The sequence below is a fragment of the Humulus lupulus genome, chromosome 9 (assembly GCF_963169125.1).
Source record: "Humulus lupulus chromosome 9, drHumLupu1.1, whole genome shotgun sequence".
In the NCBI taxonomy this organism is placed as follows: Eukaryota; Viridiplantae; Streptophyta; class Magnoliopsida; order Rosales; family Cannabaceae; genus Humulus; species Humulus lupulus.
This window is the reverse complement of record NC_084801.1, coordinates 117961800-117982655: the sequence shown is the minus strand read 5'-3', so window position 1 is coordinate 117982655 and position 20856 is coordinate 117961800. Positions and strand designations below refer to the sequence as shown.

Genomic DNA, 20856 nt, shown 5'->3' with positions numbered 1-20856 from the left:
GTTTTGGATGAACCATGCACAATTGATTGTGTTGTTTATGTTTTGTTTTATCTATTAATTAGTTGGTTTTTCTGTTGTGTTGATTTTGTTGCTGCTGAGTTTGTTTGGTGGATATTATTAATGATCAAGAAGAACAGAGAACACGTAGTGTCTGCATTGTACTTTGAACTGTACATAATTATTTCATATAAAAGCACATTAATTATTGAACAATGTAGTTAGGTAGTTATTTCATGCAACACTGTTATTGACTAGTGTAAATATCAGCACTTGTGTTTCTAATTCAATCTCTTCTATAGTATATCTCCTATATCTTCCATCAGTTTGGGCTAAATTATCCAACATTCTCCGCATTTCCTTTACTTCTCTGAGCGATATTACTTCTGCATTTTGTTATCCAATATTCTCCGCATTTCCACGCATGTACTATTTTTTAATGCGTGTTTAGTTTTGGTATTTGTGGGATCTAGATTTTTTTTCTTTATATTTCATTACTCTTATAATATAATCGTAAATGTAACTCATCTTTTTATTCTCTCAAAATTGATCATCAGGTTATCCTTCTAGATACTAGATATCACCGAGACCTTCTCTCTAGCGATGGGACTATCTTGGCGGCTTCACAATGGACATGGTTGGAAAAGGAGCTCAATAATATACCTTCAGTTATCACTATAATTGGCTCTTCTATTCAGGTATCTATTAATAATACTTGAGACATGACTACTACAAAACTGTACTTAGATGACACACATGAGACGATGTTTTTAGTAGACATGTCTTCTCATGTTAAAAATAAACATATGACGACTGACTCTCTATAACCGTCGTTCCATGCACAACAAAACTTATATTAGACAACAGTTCTTAGAAGAATGTTGTCACATGTTTATTTTTAACATAATTAGACAGTTCTACTCAGATTGTTGTCTCACGTGCGTCGTCTTATTATTATTATTTTATTTAAGGCTTATTAGGATTATTTTCCCCTGAACTATTACCAATCTAAATCGTGCCCCCGAATATTTTAACTTGTTAAAAATTCCCCCTGAATTATTCACGATACTAAAATGTGGGACTTCCGTCCAATTTCGCTAATGGAATGGTGATGTGGTAGTTTGGTGGCCGATATGGTATTGCCACGTCAATGCTTCGTTTATAATATAAATAATAAATATGATTCTTGCCCCCCGAACTATTACCATTACCAAATTGTGCCCCCTGATTTTTAAAAATTTAAAATTAAACAATCTTTTGAATATTAAAAAAAGGAAAAAATCATTAAAATAAAAAAAAAATTGATGGTGACAAAAAATTGGCTTGGGTGCTGGGCATGCGTCAAAATGAGGGTAGTGACATCGTCGACAGACTGGGCTCATATGGGTCCCTTGCGACATTCAGCTTTGGTGTTGCCTTAAGTTTTTATTTTGTATGATTTAATTTAATTTAAATGGTTTTTTAGTTTAATGCTTTTTATATTTTCTTATTAATTTTCAAAATATTGTTTAAATTTTAAATTTTAGAATTCGAGGGGCATAATTTGGTAACGGTAATAGTTTGGGGGGTAAAATCGTATCTATTTTTTAAATTATACATGTAGCAATCCACATCAGCACTCCAGTGTTGCCATATCACTATTCGGTTAGCAAAAGTGGACGGAAGTCCCACATTTCAATAACATGAATAGTTCAGAGAGAATTTTTAACAGGTCAAGAAATTCAGGAGGCACTATTTTGTAGTGGTAATAGTCCGGGGGAAAAAAATCCTAATAAGCCTTTTTTAAAGGGTCTTAATATTAAATATACTTAATATTATTGGATCACGTATATATTTTAATATTTATAAAAAATATTGTCTAGACATATCTATTAATACTTTAATTAGTTGTTAAACTTTTTATATATAATATCATACTTTTAATTAATTATATTATATTAATAATACTTAAAACTTAAATCAAATAAAAACATTATATGTCTAATATTAAGATATGTTACTCATGCATGTTTCTTAATTTTTTTAAACTAAAAATAATTTATATAAAAAAAAATTAATATTGTAAAAAAAAGTTTACATGTTTAATAAGTGATATAATTTTTTTTTTGAAAGTAATGAGTGACATAAATTAATTGTGTATTACACATTTAATAAGTCTAATAAAATAATGAAACTTTAGCAAAAAAAAATTGAAATTGAAATACACAGCCACTTAGCCCCAAATGAAATTAACAAAAGAAGAAAAATCCCTAATCTTTTAATTCTCTAGTCTCTACCAGTTGGCTTCTCTGGATCTCACTCAAACTCAGCCTCTCAATCTTTTTTCTCTCACGCTCACGCTCACCCGCTCGATCTATTCTCTCTCACACTCAGCCCCCTCGATCCGTTCTCTCACTCAGCCTCTGCAAGAACTCAGCCTCTACAAGAACTCAGCTCTCGTCTTTCTCTGCATAACATCGAGCTGCTCTCCTTCCCACCCAGCCTCGGCAAGAACCAGGCAACCCCGCCTATGCAAGAACCAGGCCACCATGGGGTAAACTAGGTAGACCTCCAATTGTTTATGAGGTAATTTTTTTTCAGATTCAATTTAATATGGAGAAAATACTTTAAATATAGTCAATATATTTTTTTTTTTGGAATTATTTTTAATTAAGAAAATACACTCTGATTCATGTTGAATGGTTCTTATTGATCGAGCGGGTGTACATAAATGATTGAAGTGCTGATTCTTGTTGAGTTTTAAAGAACTTGTTTGAAGAGTTGTTGTTCTTAATTCTTTTCTGTGCATACCAGCTGTTTGTTTCATTGTTTTTCCTGAGTTGGAGTGCATAAATGTTTATTATTGGTGTTAAGGTGTCATTATAGGATCTTGATATTGTGTAGGAATTATTTTTGGGTGTTCAAGGTGTCATTATAGCTGAGAGTTGTCTTGACAACACCAAGATTGATTTTTTTTTCTTCTTTGTGTTGTTTACATTGTTTTGGAACTGTTCATTTTCTGTGCGTAATTTGGGTATGAGATTGTGAAGTAGATATTTATTTCTTTTTTGGGTTTGTTCAATTTGGTTCAATTACATTGGTTTGATGTGTTTTGTGTTTTGTGTTTTGAGTTTTGAAGATTTAACATATAATTCAATAATAAAACGATAAAAATATGTGTTTTTGATCATCACATTGGTTGTTGCATGCTGTTTTAGTTAATTAATAGATTTATTCTTATGTGTTCTTATGCTATATTTGCTTCTGTTATGCAGATTCTTCTACCACAATGCTTATAGATGGTTTGCTGCATATGGGTTAGTTAATATCTTGTTCTGAAGGAGGTATATGACATTGTTAATAAATTGATGAAGGAACTCTGTTTTTTTTATTTATTCAAGTGCTATTCATAAATTATTTCAATTATTTTGTTAGTCTCTCAATTAAAAATCAGCAAGTATGTACACATATTACTATAATAAGTATCACCTAATACTTTGTATCATTAGGGCCAATGAAAACAGATCAGGATCACGATTCGTTTATTGGAATAAAATCATTACCAAGAATTTGTAATCTTATAATATTGGGGCAGCCACATGCTTAAGGTTTTTAATTATTTTATTATTTGAGCTATTTTCTTTAACCATTTTCTCTACATGGAATATTTACGCTTTCTTTGAATTTTTGAACATAATAAAAACCTCACCACAAACATGTATCAGTAATAAAAACTTGGCTTTTGAAGACATATTATGAGATGGAATATATTCTAAGATGGAATATATTTTCAGGAATAACAATGTTGAAGACGTTAGTTGGCTTTGTTCTTTATCTGAATCTGAGCTTGTTAGTACTTCAAACTTTTGCATTTATGTGTGTGTCTATATACATATAGATATTTTTAACTCTTAAAAATTGATCAAGCATCAAATTAATATAGTATGAGTTTAATATTGGTTTTCTTTTTTTTTTTTGTAATATATTGAATTGTTACTTAAGCATGGTTTGAGTGGTCTGATTCTCGTGTGACCACCCTAGCAATATGGTAGATTATTCTACAATCCAAAAACTATAGGGTTTAGCGGTCCCATGGGACCAGCGCAGCAAGATGTTAAAGTATTATAATATTTGTTTAACGTATTATATTCCTTGTTGGTTTGCAATCCAAAGGTCGTAAATTTATAGAGAATTATTTTTCTCATTGGATTTACCTGTAAGATGCTAGAGTATTCTGCTTTTCAAAGATTGTAGGGTTCAATAGATGGACCAGAGTACGAAAATCATTCTTAATTTCTTGTTGCGGAAGAGAGGAATCCTCTGAGTGTAAAGCCTTGTCTTAGGGTTCATAATTTGTTTATTAACTTAGGAATATATGGATTTTTGCATTATTTACCACTATTTGCTACTTAGTAATTGGTTGTAATTTTTAGCTAGATGTTAGGCACCCAATAAAAGGTAAAAAAAATGAATAAATGAAGTTGTGGGTAGTGTAAAAGATTTTCTTGAAGGTGAGTTATATTTTGTTGTTAAAGAGTGTCAGTGGTCTTGGGGAAGTGCAATAGACTGTCTAGAAATAATGGGTACATTTAACTAGTGTAAGAGAGATTGAAAGGGGGTATGTATCGAGTGAATTTGGATTAGGAGTTGTTGCTCTTGGCGAGAGAAGTGGTCTCTTGAATACACCATTAATCTGTACGTGGGTCTTTGTATTGATGATGCACACTAGTATGTTGAATAACTAGAATGGATCTTTATTGATACCAAAACTAGATTACAAGGGGTTTCAAGATTTAGAGACCTTAGATTTCTCCACGGAGAATTCACTTTATAAAACAATACAAATAATCAGATAGATCCCCCGAGACCTGCCTACCACCTATGTATAGCTATTCTCTTCGATCACTCAGGCTTACAACAATAAACTCTACCAATAAAACATTAGTTGACTAGGACAACTAATTAAACACACAATAGCCATGTCATCACATCAGACTTAAGTTTATTTATTGTTCTACACTTGCTGCCTTTTTCCGCATTCAGTATGTTAGGCGTATCAAAGGCCTAACAATTGCCTACTGGTTGTGCAATATACAGAAGTCCTCTATTTTGTGAACTTGTGCGTTGGTTGTGTTCTCTAGGTTGTGTGTGAACTTATTTGGGTCCTGATGTTTGACTTTCGGTTTATCTTTGACCAGGCCGTGAATTTTACTCAAGTTCTTATTTCTTCATCAGCATGCTATCATTTTATTATCTGTACTTGTACATATTAGAAATTGTCTCACATGTATGTTCTTGTTGAGTACTTGTGCAGGGTTAATTATGATGGAATATGTCAAAGAGAAGGTTAAGGAGAAGTCACTGGTTGCAGGTTTGGGAGAATTTGTTGCATTCTTTGATTCTTTTAATCTATTAAAATGTGATGTTGAAAATATTTTGGATAACGAGGAGGTATTAAATTGTATAGCTGTTAAATCGAGAAAGAGACATGCAAATAGGTCAGTGAATCTCACTTGATTACTACTTTAGTTTGGCTTGTGAGGTTTCAGGCTTACAAATGGGATTATTAAAGAGCAACAAAGGAGAAAACGAGTCTTTGTTGCTCTTATATCATGTAATGTATTTTGAACCAAAAAAAAAAAAGAAGAAAAGATAATGCTTATTGTTTTTTATTCCTACCAGAACTGCCTAGTACTTCACTTTTAGACATGGGCTACAACTTTTAGCACAGTTAGCCGATCTTTATGATGTTATTCATGCTAAGACCTTGATGTATTTCATTTAGAGCACTGAAAACTAACATATGTGTTTAAAACATCATATTATGTAGGGTCATGAACTTGTGTGTCTGTATGAGTTATCACATTCATTAGTACCTCCCTATTGAGAATCCAACATGTGGATGATGCATAGATACATTGTTATTACTAATTTAAACTCGATTCACTAAATTCTTTTAGATAAATGTTTATTACGAAGTGGAGTTTATACGCATAGTATGCTGCTGCTGTTCTCAGAATCTTGTGATTATTTCTAGGTGCAAATTCTTTAGAATATTTGAATATGGCCAATAATTTGAAAACAAAATTTGCTTATTCTCTTAACCAAATTTTAGCTTACAACTTGCCATAGCTTCTTTCTCTTTTGCTCATACTCACTATTGCTACCATATTTATAGATACATTTGTTCTAGACGTGATAAGATTTTCATCTTGTCTTTTTATGGTCCAAGCATATACAAGCACCTTCGTATTACAAATATGCCTCACAAATTCTAATATTCTTGTCTTCAAACTTTTATTCTAGCTCACAGTTTCAGCTAATTTTGTGAAAATATGAAATTATCTAGATCAGGCCCTTTTTTCAATTATGGTGTGAAATCAATGTTAGGCATTTTTTAATAGATAATGTGATTTTTTTTTTTTATTTATTTCTTTTCTTTTCTGTATCAGAAGACATAATGAGGAAAATCAGAGGAAACGGAAACACAGAAAAATAGCAAAAAGTATAAGTGATCTCTAAATTAGAGGAACAACCTCATCAAATTATGGTACATTACTCGAATCTCATCCCCAATTAAATTGTTATTGTTTTCTTGCTTTCATTTCTTTCCCCATACCCCTAATGGAAAAGAGTTATCTAACCTTCTATCACTACTGGGTAACAAAAAGTTGGATGGGTAACTGAAGATTAAAGACATGCCACAATCTCCTGAATGTGTCGTTTCTTTCAAGAGCATTGTCTTCTGAACTTTTATTTGCCTCTATATCAATTATAACTACATTTTATATGTATGGAAATGAATTTATTTGTATATACCCCATGTTTGTATATGCATGAATATCCTTTTGTAGTGACATCTTTAAGAGACTAAAATTAGATTAGAAGTGAGTATAATATAATAAAGGGCAACTTTTGCAAAAGTGACAAACAAATATAAAATTAGACAATTAAAGAAAAAGGGAAAATATAAATAAGTAGGGAGAGTATCAACAAATATATATATATATGAACTAACAAATCATGTAGTCAGTTTTCACTGTATGCGTTCGAAATTAAAATCCCATATTGTACTTCATTGGTGCTTTACAAATTGTATTATATTAAATGTTACTAAAAGAGAAACAAGTCAGAAATAAAAATGAAGATGACAAAAACACTACTGTAAGTTTGAAAGGCATGGATTAGGAGGAAATAACCTTGCTCTCAATTAAGCAATCTTCCATGTTTCTCATTTGTCCTGTTTTGTATGCTAGTTTTGTTGGGGTTTTATGCCCTAATTAAAACCCAAATTCTTTGTAATCTCATTTTATTATCAATAAAAGAATAGAAATCATTTTTTGACTTGGTCAATCACTTTGCTCACATGTTTTATTTTCATGATTATTTGTTTAATATAAACTTCTATTAAATCCCGAGCATATAGCTAATCTTATTTATAGTGACGTAATCACAGTGGAATATAAATATGATTATATGTTCAAAAATAAGTTATTCCTAAGATTAGTCAGTGCACCGGATTTACACTGACTTGCCAATCTACGATATGATCTACTTACACATTATAGTGTTATGTTCTTTCCAGAACATTAGCAAAGTAGATAAGATCGGATGTATTTGTTACATCGGACAGGACCGATATTGACAATTGATAAGATAAGTAAACATACTGTTATTATCTATTCTAGTCATATCATATAGTTGACCATAGGTCAATTCAATCTCAATTCTGAGTGGTTAGTATTCTAACTGATTGTATTATTTGAGTTCTTTGACTTGTTCATTACCAGCTTACCCTACGGACTAGCCCATACTTACATCTTGGGAACTCGGTAGTATAATTGAGTGGGAGTGTTAATCATAGATATGAACTTCTATAGCTTCTGATGAAGAAGTGAAACGATGGTTTCCTTTTAGTTTGGTTCAAGGTGTTAAATGATAGAGATCTCATTTCAGTAATTAAATTAGTTTACTGAAATATCATTTACAAGGAACTAAGTGTTTTAAGGATAAAATACAATGAGGGGTAAAACGGTATTTTAGTCCTATCTCATTGTAGACCGTCTATAGAGGATTGAGTGACAATTATGGTTGTAACAATGGATAATTAATAGCGTATCTATATTTGTTATAGAGCGTTCTATGAATTCAAGAGTGCAATTCCAAGTCTATAGTGGAGTCACGAGGAATTAATAAGTTTGTAAATTTATTTGTTAGATTTATGATAACTTATTGGAGCTTGATTTCATAGGCCCATGGTCCCCATTGTACCTTGGATAAAATCATCTAGATAGTCTCAATTAATTGATTTAATTATCAATTAGAATTATCAAAGTTGACCAGGTCAATTTTGGATAGTTTCACATAGTTGTGTAATTTTGAGAAGAAAAGAGAAATTATGGCAGATTTATTAATTAAGATAAAGTGGTATCTAAATTAATAAATAAATTTAAATCAAGGTTCAAATTATAAATAATTAATTTGATAAAGGATTTAAATAATTATTTAATTAATTAAATCAATAGAAAATAATACAGTCTTTGATTTTAAGTCCAATGGGCTTATAATCAAATGAGAAATTTCACGGGCTTATAGCCCATGATAATTTCGACCTAGGGCTTCAAAATGGCTGTTATTTTATTGATTTTTTAATTAAATTAAATGGCCTAATTGAGTCTATAAAATGAGTGTTTAGAGAGAAGATTTTAGAGACGACAGATAAGTCACAAGTCAGATTTTCTGATAGTTTTATATTCTCTCTAAACACAAGTCCTTTTCTAAGCCACTTTGTTATTTTCTCTTCTTCTCTCTATATCTATCTCATGTGTTGAGAATTGCCCACACTAGTCTAGGTGGTTCTAAGGATACATTGGAAGATTGTGAAGAAAATAGAAGATCGGTTCAGTTTCTTGATAATACTCTGCAACAGAAAGGATACAAGAGTTAGAGAAACTGAAGGAAGGACTCTTAATTTCGTTGCGTATACTGTAAGTATTATATTATTTATTTCTCTTTGAATTCAATTTTAGAAACATGTTTTAGGCTATCTCGTATTAATTTGTTTAATATTAGATATACATGAAAATAAACAAAGATCCTGTATAAGCTTTTTCCAACAACTGGCCTCAGAGTCTTTGGTAATATTTATTTTCATGCATGAACATGTTTAAAATTGGATTATATGATATGTTTGAATAATTGGATGGTTTTTCATGTTTTTTTGAACATATTGATTTTATGTAAATTTTAGCAATTTTTAGGTTATTTTGTTGTGTTTTCTATGCTATTAATTTTTATATATGTTTTATTTTGTGTAAAACATTGTAAAAATTAATTAGAAAATGGTTTTGGTTTGAAAAATTGGTCAAAAAAAAATTTTGAAATTTTTTTGGCTTGGCTGCCCATGCGCGCGCGCACGCCCGTGCGCATGCCCGCGCGCCACCTATGCGCACGCCCGCGCGCCTCCGCGCGCCACTCGCGCGCCTCCGTGCGCGCGCACCCACGCCACCTGCTCGCCTCCGCACGCACGCCCGCGCACACCAGTACCCGTGAACAGTACCACGGGTACTATTCATCCAATTTTTTTTTTTTCAAAAATATTTTTTTTAAATTAAAATTTGTAGAAATAAATTATTTATAATCAAAACCAAAAATATCTTTTTTGTTTCACCATTTAATTTTTTTTAAATAAAGATATTTTTGTTAGTTGGGATTTAAATAATTAGATATTTTTTACAAATATTCAAATTCAAATTTAAAAATAGACTAACAACTTAATTTTAAATATTTTAATATATTAAAATATTAGAATTATGATATCAGATATTTAAGATATTTTCATTTAAATTCTTGATATTTTTATTAAATCTTTATTTGAAAATATAAATACTTTTTATTCTATAGTTTTTTAATATTTAAATTATTTGAAATTTGAACATTGTTAGTTAGATATTTTTATGGATATTTGAATTTGTTTAACAATTTGAGATATTTTAGGGTTTTTATAACTATTTGTATTTTATTATTTTTAAAATGGTTAAAATATTAGATAATAGTTGTAACAACACAACATATTTTTGGAAAATAGTTTAGATATTGATTTTAAAATTTAAAATTGGTTAAATTTTGAAAAATATCATGTTTTTCAGCCAATTAATAAAATATATTTTTTAATAAATGGGATTTAAATTAACTTTGGTTAATTGTTGATAAATCCTATTTAAATTAAATTAATATTTTTTTATCAAATTAACCTAAAACCAAGTTGATTGTTGATAAATGAAATTTAAATTAACTATTGTTAATTGTTGATAAATTTCATTTAAATTGACTTATTTTTTGTAAGAATTTAATTAATTTGAATTTTTTTTGATAAATTCTAGATAATTAATTGTGGTATTTTTGCATAAATTCATAAAATTGCTCATATAGTAACATGATTAGGCCCATCCAATTATAACATGTCTGTTTGCGCTATATGTGGTATTTTTGCAATTGGGCTTAGATGCATATAGTGGCCCATATGTTTGTTAGATATATGGTATTTTACCAAATAAAATATTCATAAAATGATAGGTTTTATTTGGGCCCATTAGAAAATGTAAAGTTTAAATTCCTCTCTTGTGGATGATTCCACTTGTGAAGGCCCATTTGCTTTGCATGACTATAGTGGGCCTAATCAATTAATAACAATTAATAAAACGAAGGTTTAAATTCTTGTCTTTTGGACCTTGTATGGAAGATAGGGGGCCTTTGTAGTGGGAACAACATACTGGACCAAGCCCTCCTCCATACAAGCCCAATTGTTAAGGCCCATTTACCTGAGTTGGACTTAATTGTATAGGTTCATTATATTAGTAAAACCTAAATATTGATTAGCAACAAATTAATTCTAAATTAACTGAATTTGTTTCAATGTGACACTTTAGAATTAATAAGAAATTATAGGACTTTGGTTTTAAAAATTTTAATCTGTTTAATTTTTTTTTTTTGGAAAACCATAGTCATTAATTTTCTAAAAATAAATAATAAAAATACTAATTTTAATTTTATAATGAGCTTATTTTAAGAATTTTATTCGATCTCCACCGTTGGTTTAACATAGTCAATAGCTTAATGGGGCCTCGAGGTGCTTTGATTCGTCCCCCTACGGAAGATGTTCATTAGTTATTTTGACAAGGTTAGATTTCGAAAGATAGATAATTATAGGTCAAATTCTACTAGACTCACCCCTACGGTGACTACTAGGACTAAATCTATGATTATTGAAACCGTGGGTCTAGCTCATAAAATAAGAGATTTTGTTTTCTTATTTTGATCGAATAGTAGGTTGTTAATAATGGTGTCCATTATTAAATGAGTTTACAACTCTATTTAACTAGTGGTATTTTTGACTCTCGCCAACCGGGACAAGGATATCATAGATTAGTTAAAAACCTAAAGAAATAGAGATATGATTGTTTTTGGTATTTTTTTTCATATCTTACATATTTTTGGTATATGTTGTGCTATTTCTTGAAATTTGTGTGAATAGAAGTTTTATTGAGCAAATGTGATTGATTTCTATTTTATTGGTAATTTGTAGTTTTAAGTTAAGTAGTGTCTATGTCTATTCCCATCATTTCTCAACTTTCGATGGAGAAACTCACTAAAAAAAATACTTCCTTAATTGGAAGCAGAATATCAACATAGAGTTGATTGGTGACAACTCTGAATTCGTCATGATTGAGGAATCCCCAGAACGAGCACCGTGTCTGCACGTTAGTGATGGCACCGTCAATGCTTGTGATGGTAGTGTAAATGCTTGGATAGCACTGTCTCTGCACGTTCGTGATGGCACCGGAAATTCTCGGATGGCACCATGTCTGCACGTTCGTGCTTAACTCAACTATGGTCTGACGCAACTCATGAACGAGCTTCAGATTATTGAACCTGTCATGGGTGGACCTAGTAAAGGAGGTGAAAATAAGACTACTGATGTTTCTGCACATCTAGCTCAGGCTGAAGCTAACCAAGCTTCGTCTTCGAAAGCTGGAAATAAGAGGAAATGTGGACAAATAAACAACCCCAAGCCTGCAAAGGCTGCAAAGACGAGTGCACAACCAAGTGCACAGAGGCCTAAGGGGAAGAACAAGAAAAACAAGAAAGGTAAAGATAAGTGCTTTCACTGCAAAGAGAATGGCATTGGAAATGATATTGCCCTAAGTTTCTAGCAGCGAAAATAAAAGGTAATGATTATAGTTCATTTATCTTGGAAACATGTGTTTTAGAGAATGATAAATCTGTTTGGATTAATGATTCTGGAACTACTAACCATGTTTGTAACTCTTTACAGCTTCTTGAATAGTGGGAGGAAGTGAACGAAGGCGGCTTAAAGCTTAGAGTTGGGAACAGGGCGTTCGTTAAGGTCCAAAGCTAGAGGAATAGCTCGTCTGAAGTTCGGAAATAAATTTTTAATTTTAAAAGATGTATTTTTTATTCCGGATTTTAGTAGAAATTTAATTTCAGTTTCCATGTTGCAATTAGAACGATTTGTTATGACTTTCACAAGTTTTAATATATCTATTTCTTTCAATGGATCACAATTGTGTATTGCATGTTTGGAAAACGGGCTTTATATTCTGCGACCTAACAAACCCCTCGCTCTTAACAATGATTTATTCAAAGTAGCTAAACCTAGGACCAATAAACGTCAAAAGACCGATAACAATAATATGACGTATTTATGGCACTTGAGACTACGTCACATTGGCTATGATAGGATTCAAAGACTTACAAAGGACGAACCTTTGAGGGAACTCACTTTAGGTGAATTACCTGTCTGTGAATCTTGTCTAGAAGGCAAACTGACTAAGCGTCCATTCTCTGCAAAGGACGATAGGGCCAAAGAACCACTTGGTCTTGTGCATTCAGATGTTTGTGGACCTTTGAATATACAAGCCAGGGGTGGTTTTGAGTATTTCGTCACTTTCATTGACGATTACTCTAGATACTCATGTCTTTACCTAATGCATAGGAAATCAGAAACATTTTCAAAGTTTCAGGAATTCCTAGCAATGGCTCAGAACCAATTAGGTAAAAGGTTAAAGATCTTGCGATCTGATAGGGGTGGAGAATATTTGGATATGCAGTTCCAAGATCATTTAACTGAACTTGGGATTTTATCACAACTTACTACCCCAAGTACTCCGCAACAAAATGGTGTAGCGGAACGCCGAAACAGAACTTTATTGGAAATGGTTAGATGCATGCTTAGTTACTCAACTCTACCAACTTCGTTTTGGGGACATGCAATTGAAACCGCAAATGACATTCTTAATGTCGTGCCGTCAAAATCAATCCCCAAAACACCTTTAGAACGCTGGAATGGTCGTGAACCTAGTTTACGCCATTATAGAATCTGGGGGTGTCCCGCTCACGTCCTGAGGAAAAAGGAGGGAAAGCTAGAACCGCGAACTGAAGTTTGCATGTTTGTTGACTATCCTAAAGGTACTCGGGGTGGACTTTTCTACAGTCATTCAGAAAAGAAAGTGTTTACTTCTACAAATGCTACTTTTCTGGAAAATGACTATGTCCAGAACTTTAAACCTCACGGCAAAGTAGTTTTAGAGGAGATGGTTAAAGAATTGACTCCAACCAATGTTCCATCGTCATCAACGCGAGTTGATGATGAAATTCCCACTCTTCATGTACAACCGACGCAAGTCGATTTAAATGAAGAAAGTACCACTGTTCCTGAGCAAACAGTCACGAAGCCTCGTCGTAGTGGGAGGGTTTCTAGAAACCCAATTCGCTATGGTTTGGATGGTGAAACCAATATGGTTGTTGGTGACACTAGTGATGATGATCCATTGTCTTTCAAACAGGCAATGGCAAGCCCTGAAAAGGAACTATGGCTCGAAGCCATGAAACAGGAAATGGAGTCTATGTACTCAAATTCCGTCTGGGATCTTGTGGAAGCACCTAGTGACTTTAGGGCCATTGGGTGTAAGTGGATCTACAAGAAGAAACAAGGTGTTGATGGAAATATCGAGACTTATAAACCTCGATTAGTGGCAAAGGGTTATACCCAAAGAGAAGGCATGGACTGTGAGGAAACTTTTAGTCTGGTAGCCATGCTCAAATCCATTCACATCCTCCTATCCATAGCAGCCGCTCTCGACTATGAGATTTGGCAAATGGACGTCAAGACAGCTTTTCTTAATGGAAAGCTTGACGAGGTCATTTATATGGATCAGCCAGAAGGATTTAAAGTATTTGGACAAGAAGGAAAAGTTTGTAAGTTAAATAGGTCCATCTATGGACTTAAGCAAGCTTCTCGTTCCTGGAATCTTAGGTTTGATGAAGTAATCAAAACCTATGGCTTTGAACAAAATATTGATGAGCCCTGTGTTTACCAACTGAAGGCAAATCAAATAGTGGTATTCCTGGTTCTTTATGTAGATGATATCTTACTCATTGGAAACAATGTCAAGAAATTATCAGATGTGAAGAATTGGCTGAGCACTCAATTCCAGATGAAGGATTTGGGTGAACCAAGTTATGTTCTCAGTATCCAGATCATCAGGGATAGAAAGAACAAACTTTTAGCTCTATCTCAAGCAGCTTACATTGATAAAGTGCTTGAACGTTTCTCAATGAAAAATTCCAAGAAAGGGCGTCTACCGTCCCACCATGGAATTCATCTTTCAAAGAAGCAGTCTCCCCAGACTCTTGAAGAGGAAGATGCAATGAGAAAGGCTCCTTACGCATCTGCAGTTGGAAGTCTGATGTATGCCATGTTGTGTACTAGACTAGATATCTGCTATGCAGTGGGAGTAGTGAGCAGGTATCAGTCAAACCCAGGACCGGAACATTGGATAGCAGTTAAGCATATCTTGAAGTATTTGAGACGGACTAGGGATTATATGTTAGTCTACAAGGGTGGTGTTCTGAACCCTGTAGGCTACACCGATTTAGATTTTCAGACTGATGTCGATGACAGAAAGTCTACTTCTGGAATGGTGTTTACTCTTGGGGGTGGAGCTGTGATTTGGAGAAGCGTAAAGCAGTCTGCAATCTCAGATTCCACCATGGAGGCTGAGTACATAGCTGCGTCAGAAGCAGCTAAGGAAATAGTCTGGCTAAAGAAGTTCTATTCGGATCTTGGTGTTATTCCAGAAATGGATAAACCGCTTGTGTTGTTTTGTGACAATACAGGAGCGATAGCCAACTCGAAAGAACCTCGAAGTCACAAGAGGAGTAAGCATATAGAAAGGAAGTATCACATTATTCGAGAATATGTGACCAGGGGAGATGTGAAGGTTATGAAGATTGCAACTGAAGACAATCTTGCGGATCCGTTTACAAAGACACTACCAGAAGCTACATTTGATAAGCATATCAAGGAGATGGGATTAGTAGAATTAAGGCATTAGTTTCAATTAGTGCAAGTGGGAGTTTGTTGGGGTTTTATGCCCTAATTAAAACCCAAATTCTTTGTAATCTCATTTTATTATCAATAAAAGAATAGAAATCATTTTTTGACTTGGTCAATCACTTTGCTCACATGTTTTATTTTCATGATTATTTGTTTAATATAAACTTCTATTAAATCCCGAGCATATAGCTAATCTTATTTATTGTGACGTAATCACAGTGGAATATAAATATGATTATATGTTCAAAAATAAGTTATTCCTAAGATTAGTCAGTGCACCGGATTTACACTGACTTGCCAATCTACGATATGATCTACTTACACATTATAGTGTTATGTTCTTTCCAGAACATTAGCAAAGTAGATAAGATTGGATGTATTTGTTACATCGGACAGGACCAATATTGACAGTTGATAAGATAAGTAAACATACTGTTATTATCTATTCTAGTCATATCATATAGTTGACCATAGGTCAATTCAATCTCAATTCTGAGTGGTTAGTATTCTAGCTGATTATATTATTTGAGTTCTTTGACTTGTTCGTTACGAGCTTACCCTACGGACTAGCCCATACTTACATCTTGGGAACTCGGTAGTATAATTGAGTGGGTGTGTTAATCATAGATATGAACTTCTATAGCTTCTGATGAAGAAGTGAAACGATGGTTTCCTTTTAGTTTGGTTCAAGGTGTTAAATGATAGAGATCTCATTTCAGTAATTAAATTAGTTTACTGAAATATCATTTACAAGGAACTAAGTGTTTTAAGGATAAAATACAATGAGGGGTAAAACGGTATTTTAGTCCTATCTCATTGTAGACCGTCTATAGAGGATTGAGTGACAATTATGGTTGTAACAATGGATAATTAATAGCGTATCTATATTTGTTATAGAGCGTTCTATGAATTCAAGAGTGCAATTCCAAGTCTATAGTGGAGTCACGAGGAATTAATAAGTTAGTAAATTTATTTGTTAGATTTATGATAACTTATTGGAGCTTGATTTCATAGGCCCATGGTCCCCATTGTACCTCGGATAAAATCATCTAGATAGTCTCAATTAATTGATTTAATTATCAATTAGAATTATCAAAGTTGACCAGGTCAATTTTGGATAGTTTCACATAGTTGTGTAATTTTGAGAAGAAAAGAGAAATTATGGCAGATTTATTAATTAAGATAAAGTGGTATCTAAATTAATAAATAAATTTAAATCAAGGTTCAAATTATAAATAATTAATTTGATAAAGGATTTAAATAATTATTTAATTAATTAAATCAATAGAAAATAATACAGTCTTTGATTTTAAGTCCAATGGGCTTATAATCAAATGAGAAATTTCACGGGCTTATAGCCCATGATAATTTCGACCTAGGGCTTCAAAATGACTGTTATTTTATTGATTTTTTAATTAAATTAAATGGCCTAGTTGAGTCTATAAAAGGAGTGTTTAGAGAGAAGATTTTAGAGACGACAGATAAGTCACAAGTCAGATTTTCTGATAGTTTTATATTCTCTCTAAACACAAGTCCTTTTCTAAGCCACTTTGTTATTTTCTCTTCTTCTCTCTATATCTATCTCATGTGTTGAGAATTTCCCACACTAGTCTAGGTGGTTCTAAGGATACATTGGAAGATTGTGAAGAAAATAGAAGATCGGTTCAGTTTCTTGATAATACTCTGCGACAGAAAGGATACAAGAGTTAGAGAAACTGAAGGAATGACTCTTAATTCCGCTGCGTATACTGTAAGTATTATATTATTTGTTTCTCTTTGAATTCAATTTTAGAAACATGTTTTAGGCTATCTCGTATTAATTTGTTTAATATTAGATATACATGAAAATAAATAAAGATCCTGTCTAAGCTTTTTCCAACAAGTTTGTCCCTCATATTTGCTAGCTTGGGTAGAAGATTTACTGTATTACTTCAGACAAGGTGCCTTTTCTACGATGAATGTGCTCTTTTACATCCTTCTTTCAGTTTATGCCTTTTCTACGATGAATTTGCTCTTTTACATCCTTCTTTCAGTTTATTCATAGTTTGAATGAGAATGTATGGTCAACCCTAATTTATTATTTTTGGTTATACCATTTGTGCCTTTAAAGTGTTCTTAAATATAAATACTTCAATTTACAGTTCATCGAAGAAGGTGTAGAGGAGAATAATACTGATACTGGTGAAGGAACTGGTGATGATGAATGCATCTCTATTATTAATGAACGAAACATAGAAAATGCAGGTTCTTTGCACTTGCAAGATCAGGTAAAGTTTTATTAAACCAGGGATTCTAGTATGATATTTATCGCTTCTTAAAACTATTGTCAAAGCTAGACATTTGCTTGAAGAATTATGAAGAAATTTGGAACTCATTTTCCAACATAACTGTTGAAATAAAAAAGAAAATGTCAGGAAATTGCAATTTTATTTATTTTCTTGATAAGAACTTGAATTTCATTGGTGAAATTGAGGAAGCATGTCCATCTTCATTTATTCTTTGTTTAATGGTGCTAGTGTTAGTTCAATATATTCGAATTGGGATACATTCAGGACGAGTGGACATTAGATTGTGCTGAGGCAGGGGAGCTAGAGGACAGAGCACATTATCGGTAGGCCGGTGAAAGCAGTGTACCTGAAACTTATGATACAAATGACGAGGTCTCCCTTTGCTCTCTTAACCTTTCATTTTAAATCAACGTTTTCAGTAGAACAATTATGTGTGCTCTTTTCATTCTTTTTGAAACTGTTCGGAGCTGAGTTCTATTCTCGGTCTCAAGTATGCTGTTAAAGTTATTTCAGTACTATTTAGGCTTAAGTGCTTGATGTAGATGAATATGGATATAATATTATCCTAGAAATTATTGTTATCTTTAGTTAGTATCTGATTTTATTTGAAGTTCTCAGAGTAAGTTTTGTTTTTAGTAATAATTGTCTGTCTATAAATTAATTTATCTTAAAGAATCTCCTCCAAATGATTTGAAGAACCTTATGAACAGGTAATACATTTGAAACTCATTTTAGAATATAATATGGTTTGATATGGAAATAAAAAATTAATATGCTCTTCATATTGGTGTATATATAGTGTCTCTTCACACATTAAGCGAAAGATCGAAAGGAATGAAAAAATTTCAAGTGGAAAATAGTCAATTGCCCTCGTCAAACATCGTCAGTAGAGTGCGGCTTTTATATCATAAGGATGATGAAAGATTATTGCTTGAATGAGATACACATGCGATGGCTAACTAGTAATGTAAGTGTATTTATTATTATTGAACTACAATTCTATTAGATTTAATTTCTGACTTAGTTTTTTATTTTGTGTTTTGTAGTGTGGTGGGAAGAATACATATACACTAGGTGAAATTAATGAAACTCGAAATGAATGGGCAGCCAAGCTTCTTGAGCGGATGAGTCATAGCTAGAGTAATTTTTTAAATCTGAATTAAAAAATATACTAATTGCAGTATTTAGTTAGCACTTACATAGTTATTCTAAGTGTATATTTTGATTTTGTAATTTTTAAATTTGGAACATACTGAGTCCTATTGATTTAATCTGCCTATTGATTTTGTCTGAACTATGTTGTAGTTACAGAAATTATGATGAATATAGTGGTTGAAAATAAAGAAATGAAAAAATTCTCATATTCTACATGGGACGTCGGTCACCACAAAACTGTCATTTTATGTATTGCATGGGACGATGCTTGCACATAAATTATCATCTAATGTACTGCAGGAGGAAGACGTTTGAGTAGGAACTGTTGTCTTATTTACAGCAGTGGATGACGCTTGCACATAAATTGTCGTCTCATGTTCCACAAGAGACAACGTTTGTATAGAAACCATCGTATCATGTACGACAGGAGATGACACTTTTATTTCAACCGTCATTTCATGCTTTACATAGCATGACATTGCATGAGATGACGGTATTAGAACCGACATATGAGAGTCCATACGACAGTTTAAAACCATCGTTCCATGTCAATTTTGTAGTCTGTAAAATTTGATTTTGTAAGAGAAGGTGTGAAAAGAGAACGACCTTGTAATATTTGATTGTAAGAATAAATCTGAGTTTTTATACTGAGAAAACTTCTTGAACCAACGTTACAAGAACACAAGTTTCTTCCAGGCTTAACATATCAAATCAAGTCATGCGAAAGTAGGTAGTACTCCCTTCCTCAAACTTTATTTAATATTTCAACAGTTTCTATTCCATTACACATGGATATTTTTTAACAAGGTTTTTAAGTAATAATTAAAATTCATTTAACTATTTATTTATAGTATTCTCTTTCTAAAGAACAAAAAAAGGAAAATAATATTGTATCTCGAGAGAAATATATTTAATAGTTTTTGCTAAATGAAATGGTTAAATTTTAACCTACGTATACGAATAAATTTATCATTGTATCTAAGAACTAGTTATATTTAGTTCTAACGGTAATATAGCTCAGAATAAAACTGAAATCAGGACATTATAATAAATGAACCATTTGTCAAAATCCATTTAGATAAGAATATATACTATATATAAACATATACTAATTAATTGAAGTATTAAAAAAATATTTCGAAACAACAAAATAAAAGGTATCAAAAAATAAAAATGGCGCCTACCTTATTAATTTCCTAATATCCTTCCTGATATCATAACCCAAATAATAATAATAATAATTGTTTTGGTCCAACATTTATGGAAATTTCCCAGTATTCCCTTCACGCTTAAATATGAAAATTTATTCTAATTTAATTTCATATTAATTATTAAAAGTAAAAATAGTGTCACGCGTTGCTTCTAATATCATATATGAATATGTTTATTTTTTTACTTTTAAAGTATATGTTTTGTAAAGTTGTGAGGCAGATAATCCAAAATTTGCATCATTATATTCTTTAGGTTGTGGATCGAATTGGCAAGGAGCATTGCAAGGTTAATTAACTTGATTATTAATTGCAAGAGGGACGGAAATATGTTCTTGATATCGCCCAATAACTCCTAATCGGTTGCAGTAGTAATCGGGCTATGTCGTATCCACAGAAAGGTAAAATACAATTAAAAAGAAAGATTAGTAAATCAGAAATAATAAACTTTGAAATGATGTAACTTTGAAAAAAAATATAAATATTAAATAAACAAAATCGATGAATTAGAATCAGAAAGAAAATATGGAAGGCATAAGTTCCATTCATGCAAACATATATATATATATTTTAATAAAATTGATTCATTTTACTCAACTATAATTCTACACTATTAATTATAGTTCGAAAATATATATAATAAAGCTCACCTTAAAATATGTTCTTTAATTAAATTATACTTACTTCTAATTTTAAAAACCCATCATATTATATACCTTAGAGTGACAAAATACCAAAGGCAGAATGCAGTAAAAATCATATAATATAACAAATATCCTAAATTAAATTAAGAGCCTAAATTACATAAGAA

At 32.0% G+C, this 20856-nt stretch overlaps 2 long non-coding RNA genes across 3 annotated transcripts; both read left to right on the top strand.

Annotated features, from left to right (window-relative positions):
- The first annotated feature begins 2110 nt into the window (after positions 1 to 2110).
- LOC133802107 (uncharacterized) lies at positions 2111 to 7216 on the top strand. The gene is made up of 4 exons (XR_009877144.1): positions 2111 to 2562; positions 3252 to 3320; positions 5291 to 5347; positions 6429 to 7216. It is a non-coding gene; the product is annotated as an uncharacterized LOC133802107 (long non-coding RNA).
- Positions 7217 to 17477: 10261 nt separating this feature from the next.
- Positions 17478 to 18932, top strand: LOC133800952 (uncharacterized). 2 transcript variants are annotated; one of them, XR_009876670.1, is made up of 3 exons: positions 17478 to 17661; positions 17911 to 18649; positions 18729 to 18932. It is a non-coding gene; the product is annotated as an uncharacterized LOC133800952 (long non-coding RNA). The 2 variants fall into 2 exon arrangements; XR_009876671.1 differs by lacking the exon at positions 17478 to 17661 and having other exon boundaries at positions 17673 to 18649.
- The last annotated feature ends 1924 nt before the right edge of the window (positions 18933 to 20856 follow it).